The 18,044-nt window shown below is 37.8% G+C and overlaps 1 protein-coding gene across 1 annotated transcript in view; it reads left to right on the top strand.

The window, feature by feature from the left end:
- ST6GALNAC5 (ST6 N-acetylgalactosaminide alpha-2,6-sialyltransferase 5) overlaps positions 1–18,044 on the top strand; it is a 175,736-nt gene that overhangs the window by 83,900 nt on the left and 73,792 nt on the right. The gene's annotated exons all lie outside the window — the stretch shown is intronic.

Below are 18,044 nucleotides of genomic sequence, written 5' to 3'. Positions count from 1 at the left end.
TTCCTCATGTGTAAAATCGAATGCTTAGACTAGACAGGCCTCTCCCAGCTGAGACACCCTGTTATTCTGGACTTCTGTGTTCCTGCCTCTGTAATTGAGGTCCCCAGCCCTGTGTCACATGGGGTCTGCAGGGAGGATGCACTGGTGCACTGTCATCAGAGTGATCAACTTGAGAGGCATCCCCCCCGCAGTGACTTGCCAAGAGAAAAAGTATTAAATACGTCACCTCCAGAACTCTTTGGCATTGATTTTTTCCCCTACAACTTCCAAATGCTCACTGTAGTCACAGAATGAAGAAGGAAATAATCCTTCTCCAGCCAGTAAAGTCAACAAGTGGAATGGCTGGGGATCACTGCACCCATGCGTACATCACCGAGACAGCCTTGCCAAAGGGTACTCAGCCCGTTGCTGAGGGTTTAGAGAGAGGCAGTTATTGAAGGCAGTGTGCTGCCTGTCACTGGGAGCCCAGTTCACCCAAGGGGACTTGCCACGTGGTATTGTGGAGGTACAGACCTTCAAAGAGGCTCAGCCTTCTCCTTGCATTCACACACATATTTTGCAGATGAGGGAACTGAAGCCCAGGGAGGTCGACTAGCCCAAGATCATGAACACTGGGCAGAACTGAGATGAAAACTTGCATCTTCTGTCTAACTCCTGACTTACAGCGTAAGCTCTTACACCACACTGTGCTAGATAATTCATAGACACACTCACTGAAACTTGAACCTGATATCAATAATAGTCGTATGGTAATGATAGTGCCAGCAATGGTAATTATATATACCACATATTTATATTATATGTGTATCCTATGTATTACACACACACACAGACACACACACCATTTATTGAGCAGCCACCATTAGCCAGGCACTGTGCTAGTCTTTTTATATATCTTAGCTCTGTTTTTCACAATAACTATAAGATATAAACTCTTTATTATCACTCCTAACTTACAGGTAAGAAAACTGAGGCTTAAGGAGATGAACTCACTTGTTCATTTGGTAACATATAGCCCACTCATTCCGCTGAACCAATTTTTCAAAAGTCTTAACTATGTACGGGCATTAAACTAGTCACCATGGTGGGATTTAGAAATAAATTAGGGAAGAGCTCTTCCTTAAAGAGATAATAGAAACCTCTGACATAAACCACAGATATATGTGACAGCAGTATAAGGGAGAAGATGTCAGAAGAAAGATTTGGCTATATTGAGGAATTCAGAGAAAAGGATGATTTTTTTTCCATACTGAATGGATTAGGAAAGGAAAGGCAAGGTAGCTGAACTGAACTTCGATAGAAGGGTAGGTGCTGGGCACTGGAATCGGGGTGAAAGGCCTTCCAGAATAAACAGAGCCCAAAAGTAGCTACACATGGAACCAACAGCAAATCGGTTGGGAAGTTTGATCTCTGACCAGTATATGCCACAGCAAAGGGACACTGAGTGTAAAATATTTAGTAAGTAAAGGCCCAAGGTGGCTAATCCCATGAAACACCAGTTGTAAAGAAATCTTGCTTTCAGATATTGTTATACCAAAAGAAATGGAAAAACCGCGAGAAAACTTGTAAATTTGGCGTCTAACCTAAAAGCAAAGTGGAACTGACCCAGACCACAGTGAGAGACTCTTCACGGGAGAAACTAGAGCATCTTCCTGTAAAGTCAAAAGGGTTTACAGTTGTAGGAGGTCGTTGATGCTGAACATACATATCTGAACATACAGGGAGTCAAATCAGTCTCCCAGAAACAGAACATCTGCAAATGGTAAAATCCTGATGTGGCACAGGTAACCTACATCACCGCTTTAAAGGGGAGTGGTGATTTGTCTCCACTGAAGTAAGAACAAAGAGAGAGGATTGGACTTAAACTAGCGTTGTGCCAGTAAATGTTTACATGCTAGTGCTCTTTTAAAATGTGCATATGTCCATGCTTCAGGTTATTATGAATTTTATTGCTATAAAGGCGGTACACACTTTAGAAATAATAATAAAATACTAATACTAATACTAATAAGATACTAATATACAATACGCTTTGTTGTAAATTCCATATAGCCAACTGGTCCTCACAGAATGCTTTCATTGATTTTTGCAAAATTCTTGTGTCTGTAGACAATCTGTGGTTGCAATTAATGAATGAGTATAGTCCCAACATGAATGTGGTTGATATTTTTGGTTACTTAATTAGAAGAAAGAAACAAAAAAGACCAATGTTGGAGCTTTTCTCACTCGGGACAAACCTGAATCAAAACGTGAGCAACTTTGCAGAATCAAACAATAGTTTTCAAATAATAGAAGACTGGTTTTTCAATTTGATGCTATTAATGATGTAATAGCACACTTTAAAGCTTAATTTACAATATTAACATTTTCTCCATTGCTCTTTTTGCAATCAGCTGTACAATAAACCAAGTTCTGATTTGTAGTGTGTACTTATTTCTGTGATATAAACACTCTCATATGGCTGGTTCCCAGCTACCAATGAGATATCATTGAATGCAGAGTAGGGAAGAGAGGCATAGTAGCAGAACTTGTATGATATTTCACTGTTATGGACTGAATGTTTATATCCCCCTAAAATTTGTATGTTGAAGCCCTAACTCCTAGTGTGATTGTATTTGAAGGTGGGGCCTTTGGGAGGTAATTAAATTAAGATGAGGTCATGAGGGTAGGGCTCCCATGATAGGATTAGTGACCCTATTAGAAGTGGAAAAAACACCACAGCTTGCTTGCTGTCTGCCATGTAAGGACACAGCCTCAGCTAGAAGACTGTCATCTACAGGCCAGGAAAAGAGCTCTTACGAGCAACCAGATCTGCCCAGCACCTTGATCGTGAACTCCCCAGCCTCCAGGACTGTGAGAAATGTCTGTTGTTTAAGCCACTCAGTCTCTGGTGTTTTGTTATGGTAGCCTGAGCTGACTAATATAACCAGCATAGAGTGAATGTGAATAACTTCAAGGTATAGTTAATACTAAAATGTTGTAGCGCAATTAGAAAGTGATGTCTTAAGTATTTATTTCTTCTGCATTTGTTTCATTTACTTTTTATTTTGAAGTAATTATAGACACATGGGAATTTGCAAAAATAGTACAGGGTCGCACATACCCCTTACCCAGCTTCCCCCAGTGTTGACATCTTATATAACCATAATACAATATCACAAACAGGAAATTGAGACTCATACAATACTACTAAAGACATTAATCAGCTATCACCATTTTTATATGGATTCATTTGTTGGGTGTGTGTGTTTGTGTATATGTGTGGTATGTGTGCAGTTTTATCCCATGTATAGATTTGTATAACCACCAGGATATTCAGGATACATAAATGTCCCATCATCACAAAGGAATTCCCTTGCGTTTTCTCTTTAGATTGTCACCACTCCATCCTCGTCTCTCATAACCCTTAATCTGTTCTCCATGTCTATTGTGAATATAACAATAAATATCCAGAATGTTTTAAATATAGAACCATACATTACATAAACTTTTGATACTGACTTTTTTTCACTAAGTATAATTCCCTGAACTTTGTTTCATGTATCATTCCTTTTGATTGCTAAGCAGTGTTCCATCGTGTGGATGTACCAGTTTGGTTAACCACTCACCCACTGATGGATATTTGAGTTGTTCCAGATTTTTACTGTTACGGATAGAGCTCCCATAAATATTTGTGTACAAGTTTTTGTGTGAAAGTAATTTTTCATTTTTCTAGGATGTGACCGAGAGTGTGACTGCTGAGTCATTTGATAAAGTACAAGTAACTTTTTCCAAATTATTTTGGAAATTATTTTCTAAAGTAGTTGTATCATTTTACTTTCCTGCCAGTATGTATGAGAGATCAATCTTCTCTGCATCCTTGCCAGCATTTTGTGTTGTTACTATTTTTCATTTTAGCTATTTTAATAGTTGAATAGTGATATTGTGATTTTAATTATTTATTTTTTAACATCTTTATTGGAGTATTATTGCTTTACAATGGTGTGTTAGTTTCTGCTTTATAACAAAGTGAATCAGCTATACATATACATATATCCCCATATCTCCTCCCTCAATACTGTGATTTTAATTTGCATTACTTAATGGCTAATGATGTTAGACATCTTTTCATGTGCTTGTTTGTCACCTGTATCACCTCTTTGGTGAAATGCCTCTTTATATCATCTACCCATTTTCTAATTGGATTTTTTTGTTTCCTTACTGTTGAGTTTTGAGAGTTCTTTATACCATCTGGATATAAGAATTTTGTCAGGTATGTGGTTTGCAAGTTTTTTCTCCCCGTCTGTAACTTATCTTTTCATCCTCTTAAAAGGGTCACAAAAATCTTAAATTTTGATGAAGGTAAATTTATCAATTCTTTCTTTTATGGATCATGCCTTTAATGTCATGTCTCAGGACTCCTCGTGTAGGTTTAGATCCTAAAGATTTTCTCCTATGTTTTCTTATAAAAGTTTTTAAATTTTACATTTTAAATTTAAATCCACAATCCATTTTGAGTTAATATTTTTGTATGGTATGAGGTTTTAAGTCAAAGCTATTTTTTTGCCCATGGATGTCCAATTGTTCCAGCACCATTTATTTAAAAGCTTATTTTTCTCCACTGAAATTTCATTTGTTTTTCATATAATTTATTTTCTTGTAGGTTTAATTTTTAATAATGGCTGTGGCTTGACATCCAGCTCACAAACTCCCTGAAAATTTAACCATGGGTTCTGGGAGCCAGTACAGGCTGACTGCAGCACACCATTGATTTAAACTGTGTTGTAAGGTTCTGTTTAGAGGAAAAAAGACAGCCATAGAGATGATTAGGGATGGTGAGCATGTGTAAACATTGAAATATATAACGTAAAGCATTAGAAAATCACCAAGGCCCAGAGGTGGCATTAGTACCATCTTGAAGAAAATTAAAACTCAGATTTGAAATTCACATTTTATTAGCTTTGGAGAGAGGGAGCAGGAATTGAATGTAATTCATGCTATTAATTTGAAATTGCTTAATTCATAGGTTCCCTTTAAACTAATTGGGTGGCCAAGAAGTTTGGTAGGACAGTCATGGCCTCTGTCGTCAAATGAAGCTGGGTCTGATTCTTGGCACTGACATTTATCAGCTTTGAGGAACACCTCAATGACCTTTAGTTTCCAGTAGTGTTAAAATTGGGAGAAGAATCCAAAGCTGTGTTCATTAATTTAACAAATATTTGATGAGTTCCAGGGTATGTAGACGGGATTAGGGATACAGCAGCAAGCAAAGTCATCACAATTTTTGCCCTCAAAGATTTACAATCCAGTGGAAAGCTAGACAATGAATAAAAATCACACTAGTGAAAAATGGTGTTACAATTGTGATAAGTGGCATAAAGGGAACAGACAAGCAAAGAACCCAGTTCCTTGCATACAGAGTATGCTAAGTAATAGCTATTTTTTTATTACAGCTTTGGGTAATACGTGGGTGGTTCAGACAGAGATCTGAAGACCTCATCTGAGGGCCTGACTACTCATTACTTACGTTGCGTTATAATGCCTGCTTTGCATAGAGAGCTGAATTGGATATACTTTAAGGGCCCTCTTAAGATTCTTAAGTGTCTAAGAATCTGTGACCATCATGTGTGTCAAGCAGGGATTTGTTTAATTTGTTTACATAGAGACATGGATAAATTCAGCAATCAATATGGTAGTCATTAAGTCAGATGCTTCGTATACTTATATTTTTAATAACATTTTTCTACCATACTCCCTAGTCATTATGCCCTTTTAAAAATGGACTAAATTATGAAAAAGTACTTAGGGATCTACAGTTCTGAAACCTGGGACAGTGCAATGAGTGCTGAAGTGTTTATCAATTTTATTTTAAACTATATACACATTGGGTTTTGATTGGAAGTAAGTTATTGTCAATCAATGTTTTTTTGTAATGAAGCCCATAAATCCACATTAAATAAACATCCAAACTTGTTGATGTCCTTTTGCTTTCCTCTTTGAGCTTGTGTATTTTCACCAGAATAATTCACTAAAGTCAACCTGAGTCTTTTTTTAAAACTTTTTACGAGTTTTCCACTGAGTCTCCCCTGACCTACTAAGCAACCAGCCCCAGTGTCAGCTGCCTGGGCAGGTCTGGGGCAGGGGCTGCGGGACATCTGAGCGCTTCTGCTTCTTAACTGATGTTCTTATTCTTTAAAACAAAATGCATAATCTTTCCTCCCCACCACTATCTCTACTACCTCCATTTTTTCAATGGGAAGATGAGGAGTAAGAGGGACATGGCTAGTTCTTTCATTTTTTCTGACTATCAAATTGGCACTACCTTATTGTAAAACATTTGGAAAATTACAAACACTTCTAAGGAGAAAATAAAATTTTATCTGTGGTTGTACCGTTTGCAGAATTCTTTTCCCTATACCTTGAAACACTGGGCGTGATCATTCCAAAATTTCGGGGTTAAACTCTAAGTCACTGCTTCTGCATCCACCATGGTTTGAGACTAACAGGTGAAGCCAGTTACCTATCCCAGGCCCGAGATTCAAGAAGAATGTCCAGCTTAAACGTGCATAATGCTGGGTGGCAGGAACTCTCCTTAGTACTTTGCAGATACGTTTCTTACAACAACCCTGCAAAAGTACGATTATTATCCCCAGTTTTCTAAACTCACAGAGGCAGAGTAAGAGACAACCTGAATCCAGACCCAGGAAGACCAGTTCCAAGTCCACAGACTACATAACCTTCTTAGATGATAGAAAGCCTAGTGACAGGTCCAACCCCTTTCCTCACCTGGCACGTCCCTTTCTATGTGAAGCCAACACCTTCTTTGTTTCTTTGTCCAAGTCCAGGTCCAATATTGACTTTGCTCATACTTTGACTTGTTAAGTGATGCTGTCTAGCACTCTTGTGAATAGAGTATCTCTTTTGTCCCTCTACCTTCTTTTTAGAACCTTCACTCCACTCACTTCTATTGAAGGCCAACTGCATTTCCATGACTCAGCAGTATTATTCCCAATCATCTCCCCATTTCTCCACATCTGGCGGTTCTACCCAATAACCAAAGTCTCATAAGATACCAAGCATAAATTTGGGAAGGAGGGAGGGAGATGATTAAGCTCACTTTTTAACATAGAGGACAAGAGGATTTCTGAGGTCACTGAGGGGCAGGGACTCTTCAACTATGGGGAGATAAATTTGGTTGATTGGTGTATGTCCTTGATTTTTTTCTATGCATAAGTTTAAAATTTTTAAATTTTTATTTATTTTTATTTTTTCCCAACTTGTGATTTTGAAATATTTCATACTCACAGGGAAAACCCAAAGTATTTTCACTGGACACTTTTAACCGGTACCTACCATATTAGTTTCCTGGGGCTTCCAAATCACCACAAATTGGGTAACTCATACAACAGACACTTATTCTTCCAAAGTTCTGGAGACTAGGAGTCTAAAATCACGGTGTCTGTAGGCCCTGCTCCCTCTGAAGTCTCCGGGGAAGAATTCTGTGCGTCTTCCTGACGTCTGGTGACTGCTGGCAGCCCTGGACATTCCTTGGCTTGTATCCCTCGAATCTCTGCCTCGGTCACGACGGCCTTCTCCCCTGTGTGTCTCTATGTCTCCTCTTCTAAGAACCATATTAGGTTTAGGGCCCACCCTTATCCAGTATGATCTCATTTTAATTTAACTAATTACTCTGCAAAGACTCTATTGTTAAACAAGGTCACATTCTGAGCTTCTGGGTAAATGAGCATTTTAGGGGGACTGTTTAACCCAGCATACCTACATTTATTAATTATTAACATTTTGACACCTGTTTTATCTTTAACTCCATCCATCCATGTGTGCACACATGCATCTATCCACACACAGATTTTGTTGATCCACTTGAAAATTAGTACTAGACCTGATACCACAACCCTAAATACTTCAGCTGATATCTTCAGCTAAGAAAAAAAAAATTGTTCTACATAATCACAATATAATTACCACAACATAATAAATTTAACATTTGAACCATGATTTATATGAGATACAGACCATATTTAAATTTTCTCGTTTATTCCAAAAATATTCTTTCTAGCTGATGTTTTTTTCTAAATCAGGATCGAATAAAGGATCAGACACTGCATTTATTTATTATGTCTCTTTATAGTCTCCTTTTACTAAACGAGTGCTCTCCCCCTTTTTTCTCAGGTCACTGACATTTTTGAAGAGTCCATGCCAGTTATTTTCGAGAATATCCCATATTCTAGATTGGTCTGATTATTTCTTGATGATTAGATTCAGGTTAAATATTTTTGGAAAGAATACTACACAGATGATACCGTATTATGTCCCCCCAGTACATCACACCAGGAGGCTCAGAATGTCCATTTGCTGCATTATTAGTGAAGCTAAATACGATCTCTTGGCTGAGGTTCTGAGAGCCAGCTCTCCCCCTTGTGATGGGGTGCCCATGATTCCCTGTTCAACCAATTACTGTTTCTTTTCACATTGTCTTTTGAAAATTTGCCCATTTCTGTTCTGAGCTTTTGTATTTCTTTTGTTTGTTTGTTTTGTTTTTTTGTGTTTTTGTTTTGTTTTGTTTGTTTTTTGCGGTATGCGGGCCTCTCACTGTTGTGGCCCCTCCCGTTGCGGAGCACAGGCTCCAGACGCGCAGGCCCAGCGACCATGGCTCACAGGCCCAGCCGCTCCACGGCATGTGGGATCCTCCCGGACCGGGGCACGAACCCGTGTCCCCTGCATCGGCAGGGGGACTCTCAACCGCTGCGCCACCAGGGAAGCCCTGAGCTTTTGTATTTCTGACTAGAGGTTTATTTAAAATATACAAAGTGCTTTTTTATGGACATTTAATTTAGTTGGGGTTTGTGTTACAGTTTTCTTCTACCTTGTAGTTTTTTTGGGGGGAAGAATTTTCACCTGCTGAAATATTTTGGTTCTCGATTTCCATGGTCTTACAGTGACTCTGTGGGGATGAAATCTGCTATTTTACCTTTGAATAGTCTTGCATTTTCCTGAATCAGCAACAACAGGTGATTCTGTGCTGACAGTGGTAAGATTTGGGGGAGGCTCACTTAATTTCTTAGTTCAAGAGCACTGTCTTCTGCTGATACACTTAAGAGCGCTTTTCAAAACTAGATGGCACCTTTTATTGGTGGGGGGTTGTACCTAACCGTTCTTTTCTGATGGGCCCCTCATCTTGCTTCCTCCTTCTGCTTCATCACCTGGGCTTTAAGGACCCCTCTCATCTCCCCAAAAAGGTGCCTTCCCAAGACTTCCGCCTCTGGGCAGCTCCCTCCATTTGTGTGTCCAGTAATGGTGTCTTGATCCAACAGATTATAGACTTTTGTCAGTGTTTATCTTTTCAGAGTGTGACATTTTCCTGCTAAGAATGATTTTATCTGTGCTCTTACAGTGCCAGGCCTGATGCCTTCTCCTTTTTCCCAAGCATTCTCCAGGCAATTCTCAGCTCCAACAAGTCTTCAGTGCTGGCTCTGCAGATTCCAGATTCTTCTTTTCCTAACTCTGTGTAAACTGGGATTTGTAGCATCCTCTGTCTTCTAGTTATGCAGTAGACAGGGGTTATGGGTGGTTTTATTTGCTCTCCTTATTGATCTCTGTAGGTTCTGGAGGATACATATAGAGAGATCCATATTTAGTTAATGTATAGAAACTCAAAGTCTGCATATATTTATTCTTACTTTCTTGATATTTTAATGTAAAAACAATGATATATTTCTTATTTTAAAGCTACAGTGGTAGCATAATTATATCTATTTATATCTATGTATTTCTCTTTTTGTGTGTATGATTTGCTTTTTAGCTCTAACCCTTGAATTCTTCTGAAGTTCTGCTTGCTTTTGGCTTGCTTATCTAGACCTTCTGTTCTGGCCTGTAGGCACAGTAGAACATAAGGAATCGTGGCCTAGTTTGCTTAGAAATGGACAGATGCTTAGAGAGATGATCAGTAAACTAGGGCCTTCTCCAAATGTGGTTGATGCTTTTTGAAGCACAAAATGGACAAGGGCAGGGTAGGGCTCTATTGTAAATTCTTACAGAGGTTGAATGGCAGCCTCTTGGCACTTGAGGCTTTCATTTCTGCTGAGTTTTTTGAGGACCAACTGTCCTTCGAAGCTGGCTGCTCACCAGATTCCTCGGAACAGCTTTATGCAATGTCACATTGTTAGACACTTGTTTATGTCCCAAATTCTTCATGAAGATTTTAACTTCTCATGAGCAACTCCTACCTCCTCTCCCAGGGCTCCCTGCAGGAGTCCTGCGCAAAGTAGGTTCTCAGGGACTATTCCATCACCTTTGAAAGCCTCTACCTTGAAACCTCAGGAGGTGTTACATCAAAAGCAGTTTACTTTTCTTTGGAGCCTGATGAGGAAAACAAAGGCACCTGAGCAGAAATGAGAATAGGAGCATTTGTGTGCTCTGCAGCCTCTCTAGGCTGACTCTGTAACATGTTAAGCCCTCTTCATTTTGCTCAAGAAGTGGTGAAAAAATAAAACAAGACCATTAGTACCCCCCTATAAAATATATATTATATGGGTATGCCCCAAAATAGCCACCCAAGTTGGTGCCTGGGCATTGCCAGTAAAGCCCTTTTGGAGGGACTAGATTATGAATTCAATTAAGAATCTCTGTATTGCACATTCAAAAGGTCTGATGTTATTTGAACTTCTGTGAGTTATTCTGTTTACAGTTATTATTCATAGCACAACACATGTCCCTGGGATGTAAATAAATAAATAAGGCAGGGGGACATGAAAATTGAATGATGTCACCCTCCCTTGGACAAGCCCTTCAGTGGTTTTCCTTGTCCTGGCGTAAGGAACAAATTTTTTTTAACATCTTTATTGGAGTATAATTGCTTTACATTGTTGTGTTAGTTTCTGCTTTATAACAAAGTGAATCAACTATACGTATACATATATCCCCATATCTCTTCCCTCTTGCGTCTCCCTCCCTCCCTCCCTATCCCACCTCTCTAGGTGGTCACAAAGCACCAAGATGATCTCCCTGTGCTATGCAGCTGCTTCCCACTAGCTATCTATTTTACATTTGGTAGTGTATATATGTCCATGCCACTCTCTCACTTTGTCCCAACTTACCCTTCCCCCTCCCTGTGTCCTCAAATCCATTCTCTAATAGGTCTGCATCTTTATTCCTGTCCTGCCCCTAGGTTCTTCAGAACCTTTTTTTTTTTTTTTAGATTCCATATATATGTGTTAGCATATGGTATTTGTTTTTCTCTTTCTAACTTACTTCACTCTGTGTGACAGACTCTAGGTCCATCTACCTCACTACAAATAACTCAGTTTCATTTCTTTTTATGGCTGAGAAATACTCCCATTGTATGTATGTGCCACATCTTCTTTATCCATTCATCTGTCGATGGACACTTAGGTTGCTTCCACGTCCTGGCTATTGTAAATAGAGCTGCAATAAACATTGTGGTAATGACTCTTTTTGAATTATGGTTTCCTCAGTGTATGTTCCCAGTAGTGGGGTTGCTGGGTCATATGGTAGTTCTATTTTTAGCTTTTTAAGGAACCTCCATACTATTCTCCACAGTGGCTCTATCAATTTACATTCCCACCAACAGTGAAAGAGGGTTCCCTTTTCTCCATACCCTCTCCAGCATTTGTTGTTTGTAGACCTTTTGATGATGGCCATTCTGACTGGTGTGAGGTGATACCTCATTGTAGTTTTGATCTGCATTTCTCTAATGATTAGAGATGTTGAGCATCCTTTCATGTGTTAGGAACTAATTTTTTACAGGACTTGTGAGCTCCTCTGTTGTCTGGCCTCTGCCTGTCTCTCTGCCAGCATCTGCCACCCCAACTCCCTCGCTCCCCATGCACCAACCATACTGGCCTCAGTTCAGTTTCTCAAACACTCCATGCTTCTTGCCACCAGAGGATGTTTGCATATGCTGCTCCCCCTCCCTGGCTGTCCTACTCCCTGGAATGTACCCATCCTATCGCTTTCTTTAGTCAATACTTGTATATCTGCCAGAGCTCAGGTCAAACACCACTTCTTCAGAGAATTCTTCTGTGAATGTCCCTGTCACACATTCTCATAGAAACTGGTACTCCTGAGGTATTTCTTGAAGTTGTAATTTTACTTTTTTTTGCAGGGTCATTTCCATAACAGTGTTCTCCTCCCCCAGACTGTCACCTTCATGAATGTAGGAACAGAGTTTGTTTTTGCCAACCATTGAATCCCATTTGGTAGAACAAAGAGTGGTCCATAGGAATAGCTGAATAAATTTTTTGTTGGCTGCATGAATGAATTGATTAATGTAAAACAACTGGTGAGGGCTAACTGTCCAAAATGAAACAAATACTGAACAATTGTTTAGTCAGATAGACAGTTAGCTGATTATAAAAGCAATCATTATTTGGTAATCTCAGGAAAGGATGCTGAAACAACTGAACACACACATAGCCTGAGAGACAGATGGAATAACTAAGAGGGAAAGTTGAGGAGGAAGGTTGAAGAAAACATGCTAAAAAATTCAGAGCTACTTGCTGGCTGTGTCTGAAAGCACAGTGTTCATTTCTAGTCACATCACTGCCGCAAGGAGTTTAAAGACACAGTGAAGAGAAGAGCCTGGGAAGGGCAGCCTGAATGATCCCAGATCATATGTCAAGCAGCTCACAGAAAGTTTAGAGACATACAGTGGAAAGTCAAGAGGACTTGAAGGAGATGTAATTATAGATCCAAAGCACAATTGTAGTATGTGATAATGTCACCTGCTTTCGTTTTAACAAAGACCTGTTTATACAATGCAGATCCTAGAGTGGAGGTCTGGAAAATTCAAAGCAAATTTATGAAGTATTTTCATCATCAATAACAACTAAAGGATCTAAAGGCATAGGGTAGAGTACTGAAATTGGTATCTGAGGATAAAGCACTGTTGAATCTGTGAATGATTCCTCTCGCATACATGCACACACATACATGTGTATTTTAAGAAAAGTATAAAAAATAAAGAGTGTAACAAAAAGATGGTGTTAATTTGATCTTTTAAACCAAAATACTGATCTTTTAACCACCCTCTTTTTTTGTAGTCTGAGAGAAACAGAAATATGGCTGTTGTTTTCCACTCATTAGTGTATTCTTTTGACTCCAAAAGTAAAGGGAGATTTTTAATTTCTTACTGTTCACCAAGGGCTTTGAAAGGAATAGCTGAACACTGACTTTTTTTTCTTTTCATTTATTTATTTATTTTTTTAACATCTTTATTTGAGTATAACTCAAATAGTGTGTTAGTTTCTCCTTTACAACAAAGTGAATCAGTTATACATATACATATGTTCCCATATCTCTTCCCTCTTGCATCACCCTCCCTCCCACCCTCCCTATCCCACCCCTCTAGGTGGTCACAAAGCACAGAGGTGAACTCCCTGTGCTATGCGGCAGCTTCCCACTAGCTATCTAATTTACATTTGGTAGTGTGTATATGTCCTGCCACTCTCTCACATCATCACCGCTTACCCTTCCACCTCCCCATATCCTCAAGTCCATGCTCTAGTAGGTCTGTGTTTTATTCCCGTCCTACCACTAATCTCTTCATGACATTTTTTTTTCTTAGATTCCATATATGACTTTTTTTTAGAGTTGTTTATGTTAGACTTCATACCGGTAAGGAAATGGAATTGACTTCTCAAAGCATAGTTCTTGAAGTATATCTCTTACATCTTGTGGAAATTTGTGCATAGAATTGTTGGGACATTTGTGGAAGACCTGGTGAGAATAGAGAAGGGAATTGTTAGGATAACTTGAACAGAGAGAGGGAGGGAGTAGGCAGGGCTATGATAGTAGAAAGATATTGCCCACTACCTAGAGCCTGTCTGATTACTTACAACATTAAAAATGTGGCTAACAGTTCAAAGAGCCATACATTTTTTTCCCAGTTAGAAAATACATCAGATTTAATACGACCAGCCAATGCTTTATTGACAATAAGCTAAAATTATAGAGGGAGTGCTCTGGATAATCAGATTCCTGTGCATTTATGACCATTCCTATTAGAGCAGACACAGTTCTGCCTACAGAACCACCATGGAATTGGGCATAACCAGAGCCTTGAGTTGGTCTGAATGTCTTTGACCTTGAGAAAACATAATCAGTAGGACTGAGCAAGATGGGGACTAAGGAACAAATTCAGGACAGGCCTGAATTGAAGAGTGAGGTGTCTTAATTATAGGATGATTATAGGTTTAGATGATCATCATATAGAGAGTGGGTGGTGGAGCTAATTCAGAAGGTAGGCAGAGGCTACTAGTGGCAGCCAGACTGCTTCTCAAACTCAGGTGAAAACTTGAGTATGTCCTTACTCACACGATGTCCATTTGCATGTCTACCTCTGTGACAGGCAGAATAAAAGCCCACAACGATGACCTCAATAGGAAAAAGATGTCCTAATAGGTCTTAATACATAACCTGACCGCCAGAACCTGTGAATAAGTTACCTAAAATTCCTTGCCTTACCATACCTAAAGGGATTTTGCAGGTGTGATTAAGATTAGGGACCTTGAGACAGGGAGATTATCCCATCTTAGCCAGGTGAAACCAACCTAATCATATGAGTCCTTAAAAGGGAAGAACCTTCCCTAGCTGAAGTCAGAGTCAAAGGGAGATGTGAGTACAGAAGTGAGAGAGATGCAATGCTGCTATTTTTGAAAATGGACAGTGGGGGATTTGAGCCAAGGAATGCATGTAGTGTCTAGAAGCTGGAAAAGGCAAGGGAATGGATTCTTTTTAGAGCATCCAGGAGGGACCATATCCCTGCCGACACTTCGATTTTAGCCCAGTGAGACCTGCATCAGGCTCTGTCTGACAGAATGGAAAATAATAAATGTTGCCTTAAGTTCTTATGTTTGTGTTAATTTGTTACAACGGTGATAGAAAACTAATACAATCCCCTAATCCAAGCCACCAACATCACTCAACTGAGCTATTGCAGTCTCTTCCTAACTGGTTTCCCTACTTCCGATTCTGTCCTTCTATAACCCACGATTATTCAGAGTTTTCCCCTTGAAAAATACCAGATAAGTAGTATTTTCTGGCTCAAAACTGTTCAACAAACCCATTAATCTTAGGCTAAGACCCAGAATTCTTAATGGCCTTTCTCTAACCTCATATCACACTGCTTTCGCTCCTGTGGACCCAGAAATACCTCCTCAGAAGTAGCTTTTTCTGACTTCTGTAATAATTGCTTCCTTCCTTTTCTCCATAATTTGATCATCTGTGTATATGTCACTAAATTATATAATTTAGTTTTGTCAGTTTCTTGAACAATATGTAAATGGAATAATACAGTATGTATTCCTTTGAGTATGACTTTCACTCAATACTATCTTTGAGAATCATATGTTGCATATAGCTGGAGTTTATTCATTTTCATTCTAATAATTCATCTCTGAATTCTTTTGGATTTGCTGTGTAAACAATCACATCATTTATAAATAAGGAAAATTTTGTTTCCTTCTAAAACTACTTTTATTTCTTGTTCTTTATAGCACTGTTTAGGACTTCCAGTACAATGTTGAATTAAAATGGTAATAGTGAACATTCTTGTCTCATTCTCAATTTCAGGAAAGTTTCAGTAAGTCATTAATAGGTACAAGGTTTGTTAAAAAATTTCTTTCTTTTTTTTTTTTTTTTTTTTTGTAAATAGCATTTATCAGACTAAAGTTTTCTCCTATGTAATTAGTTAAATGTTTTTGGCATGGCTGAGTGTTGAGCTACTGAGATGATCATATCAACAATTTTTTTTCTTTTTTATACTAAAAATAAGGCAAATTACATTAATTAATCTTTAAACTGTTAAATCAAACTAGTATTCCTGAAATAAAGCCCCTTTGATCATGAGGGGTGTGGTGTGTGTCTGTGTGTGTGTGTGTCTGTGTTTTACTACATTCAGTTTCCTAATGTTTAATTCAGGATTTTTACAACTATGGTCATGAGTGAGATTGTTTGGTAATTTTCTCTAGTGCTTTATGTGCTGATTGGATTGATTCATTTGCCTTATTACACACCAGAAACAGACTGCTTTAATTACTGAAGCTTTACAGAATATTTTAATTTCTGAAAAAGCTAGTTCTTCTCTCCCTCTTGTTTTCTTGATGATTCTGGTTTATAAAATTGAAAATCAGCTTATCTGGCTACAGGAAAAAACATGGTGTTTTTACTGGATCTGAATTTAAAATGTAAATTAGGGAAGGTTGACATCTTTATGATTTTGAATCTTCCTATCAAAACATGTAGTGTCTCTTTTCATTTGTTGACATCTTCTATTATATTCTTTATGCCTTTTTTAGAGGATTTTTTTCCCCCTAATAGAATCCTGGATATATTCCTGGTAAATTTATTCAGAAGTATTTTATTATTTTTGTTGCTGTTGTAAATGGAGTTTTATATGAAGGCTATTGATTTCTGTTTGTTAGTTTCATAAGCTGATACATTACTGCATTTCTGCATTATTGGTAGTATTGGGTTTTAGATATAAAATCTTATCATTCCCTCTCCTTTCCAAGTTTTATAACTCTCATTATTTCTCATCATAATTTTATAAGATTGTAAGTCTGGTACATGGTTAAATAATAATATGAATACTTGGTATCCTTTGCTTGTGAGGATACTTCTAGTGTTTCTCTATTAAGAATGACACTTTGGGATAGAGGTAGATACATTATCTGGTGTTAAGCAACTAACCCATGATTACTGTTTTATCCAAGAATGGATTTAGTTTTTTCAAATATTTTTCTGTATCTGTGGAGATTATCACATTATTTTTTTTACCATTAAAGTGATAAATTATATCTATATATTTCCTAATATTGAACCATCTTTGCATTCCCAGGATATATTCCACTTAGTCATAATGATTTTTAATTCTGCAGGGTAAGAATGTTTAGAGCAACATTATAACATTCAAAAACTGGAAATAATCTACAAGTTCACCAACAGAATAATAGACAAATTAAGGTGTTTTATACATGAATGGAAATTAACAGATTACAAACATTTGTACCAAGATGAATAAATCTTAAAACATAGCTTAAATTTTCCTAAAAGCAAGACACAAAATATATACTGCATGATTTCATTTATGTAAAGTTCAAAAGTGGGCAAAACTAGAGTATTTAGAGATACATAGGTGATAAATGTAAACAAATAAAAAAATGATTTTCATAAAAGTTAGGATAGAAGTCACTTTTAAAGGAGAGAGTGGGATGATTGGGCAAAGTTACCTGAGGGCCTCCTAGGGTGCTGGTGATGTTTAAATTCTTGACCTGGGTAGTATTTGCATGGGTCTGTGCTTTATAATTATTTATGGATCTTTATATTTAATTCAGTCTTTCCATATGTGTATATTGGATTATGAAAAGTTTTATAAATTACTTGTTAGTAATTCATTAGGATTTTTGTGTCACTATTCAGAAGTGAGCTGTCTATCGTTTTCTCTTGCTTTTATCTTTTTTAAGGTTTGGTATGATGTTTTCATAAGAGGAACTTGAAGATTTTCCTTTTTGTCTAGACTGTGAATGTATTAGGATCACTGTACAATTATCTGTTCTTTAAATGCTTAAATGTAAGACCCTGAAACTGTAAAACTACTAGAAGAAAGCATGGAGAAAACTCTTCTTGATATTCATCTGGGCAATGATTTTTTTGGATATGACCCCAAAAGCACAAGCAACAAAAGCAAAAATAGACAAAAAATATTACATCAAATTGAAAATGCTTCTGCACAGCAAAGGAAACAATCAACAGAGTGAAGAAACAACCTACAGAATGGGAGAAAATATTTGAGAACCACACATCTGATAAGGGATTAATATTCAAAATATATAAAGAACTCAACTTGATAACAAGAAAACAAATAACCCAATTTAAAAATGGGCAAAGAACCTGAATAGACACTCTTTTGAGAAATGCAGATATACAAATGGCCAATATGTATATGAAAAGATACTCAATATCCTTAATCATCAAAGAAATGCAAATCAAAATCACAATGAGATATCACCTGACACCTGTTAGAATAG

Source organism: Kogia breviceps, chromosome 1, assembly GCF_026419965.1.
Source record: "Kogia breviceps isolate mKogBre1 chromosome 1, mKogBre1 haplotype 1, whole genome shotgun sequence".
NCBI lineage: Eukaryota > Metazoa > Chordata > Mammalia > Artiodactyla > Physeteridae > Kogia > Kogia breviceps.
This window is presented reverse-complemented; position numbering and strand designations above follow the sequence as displayed.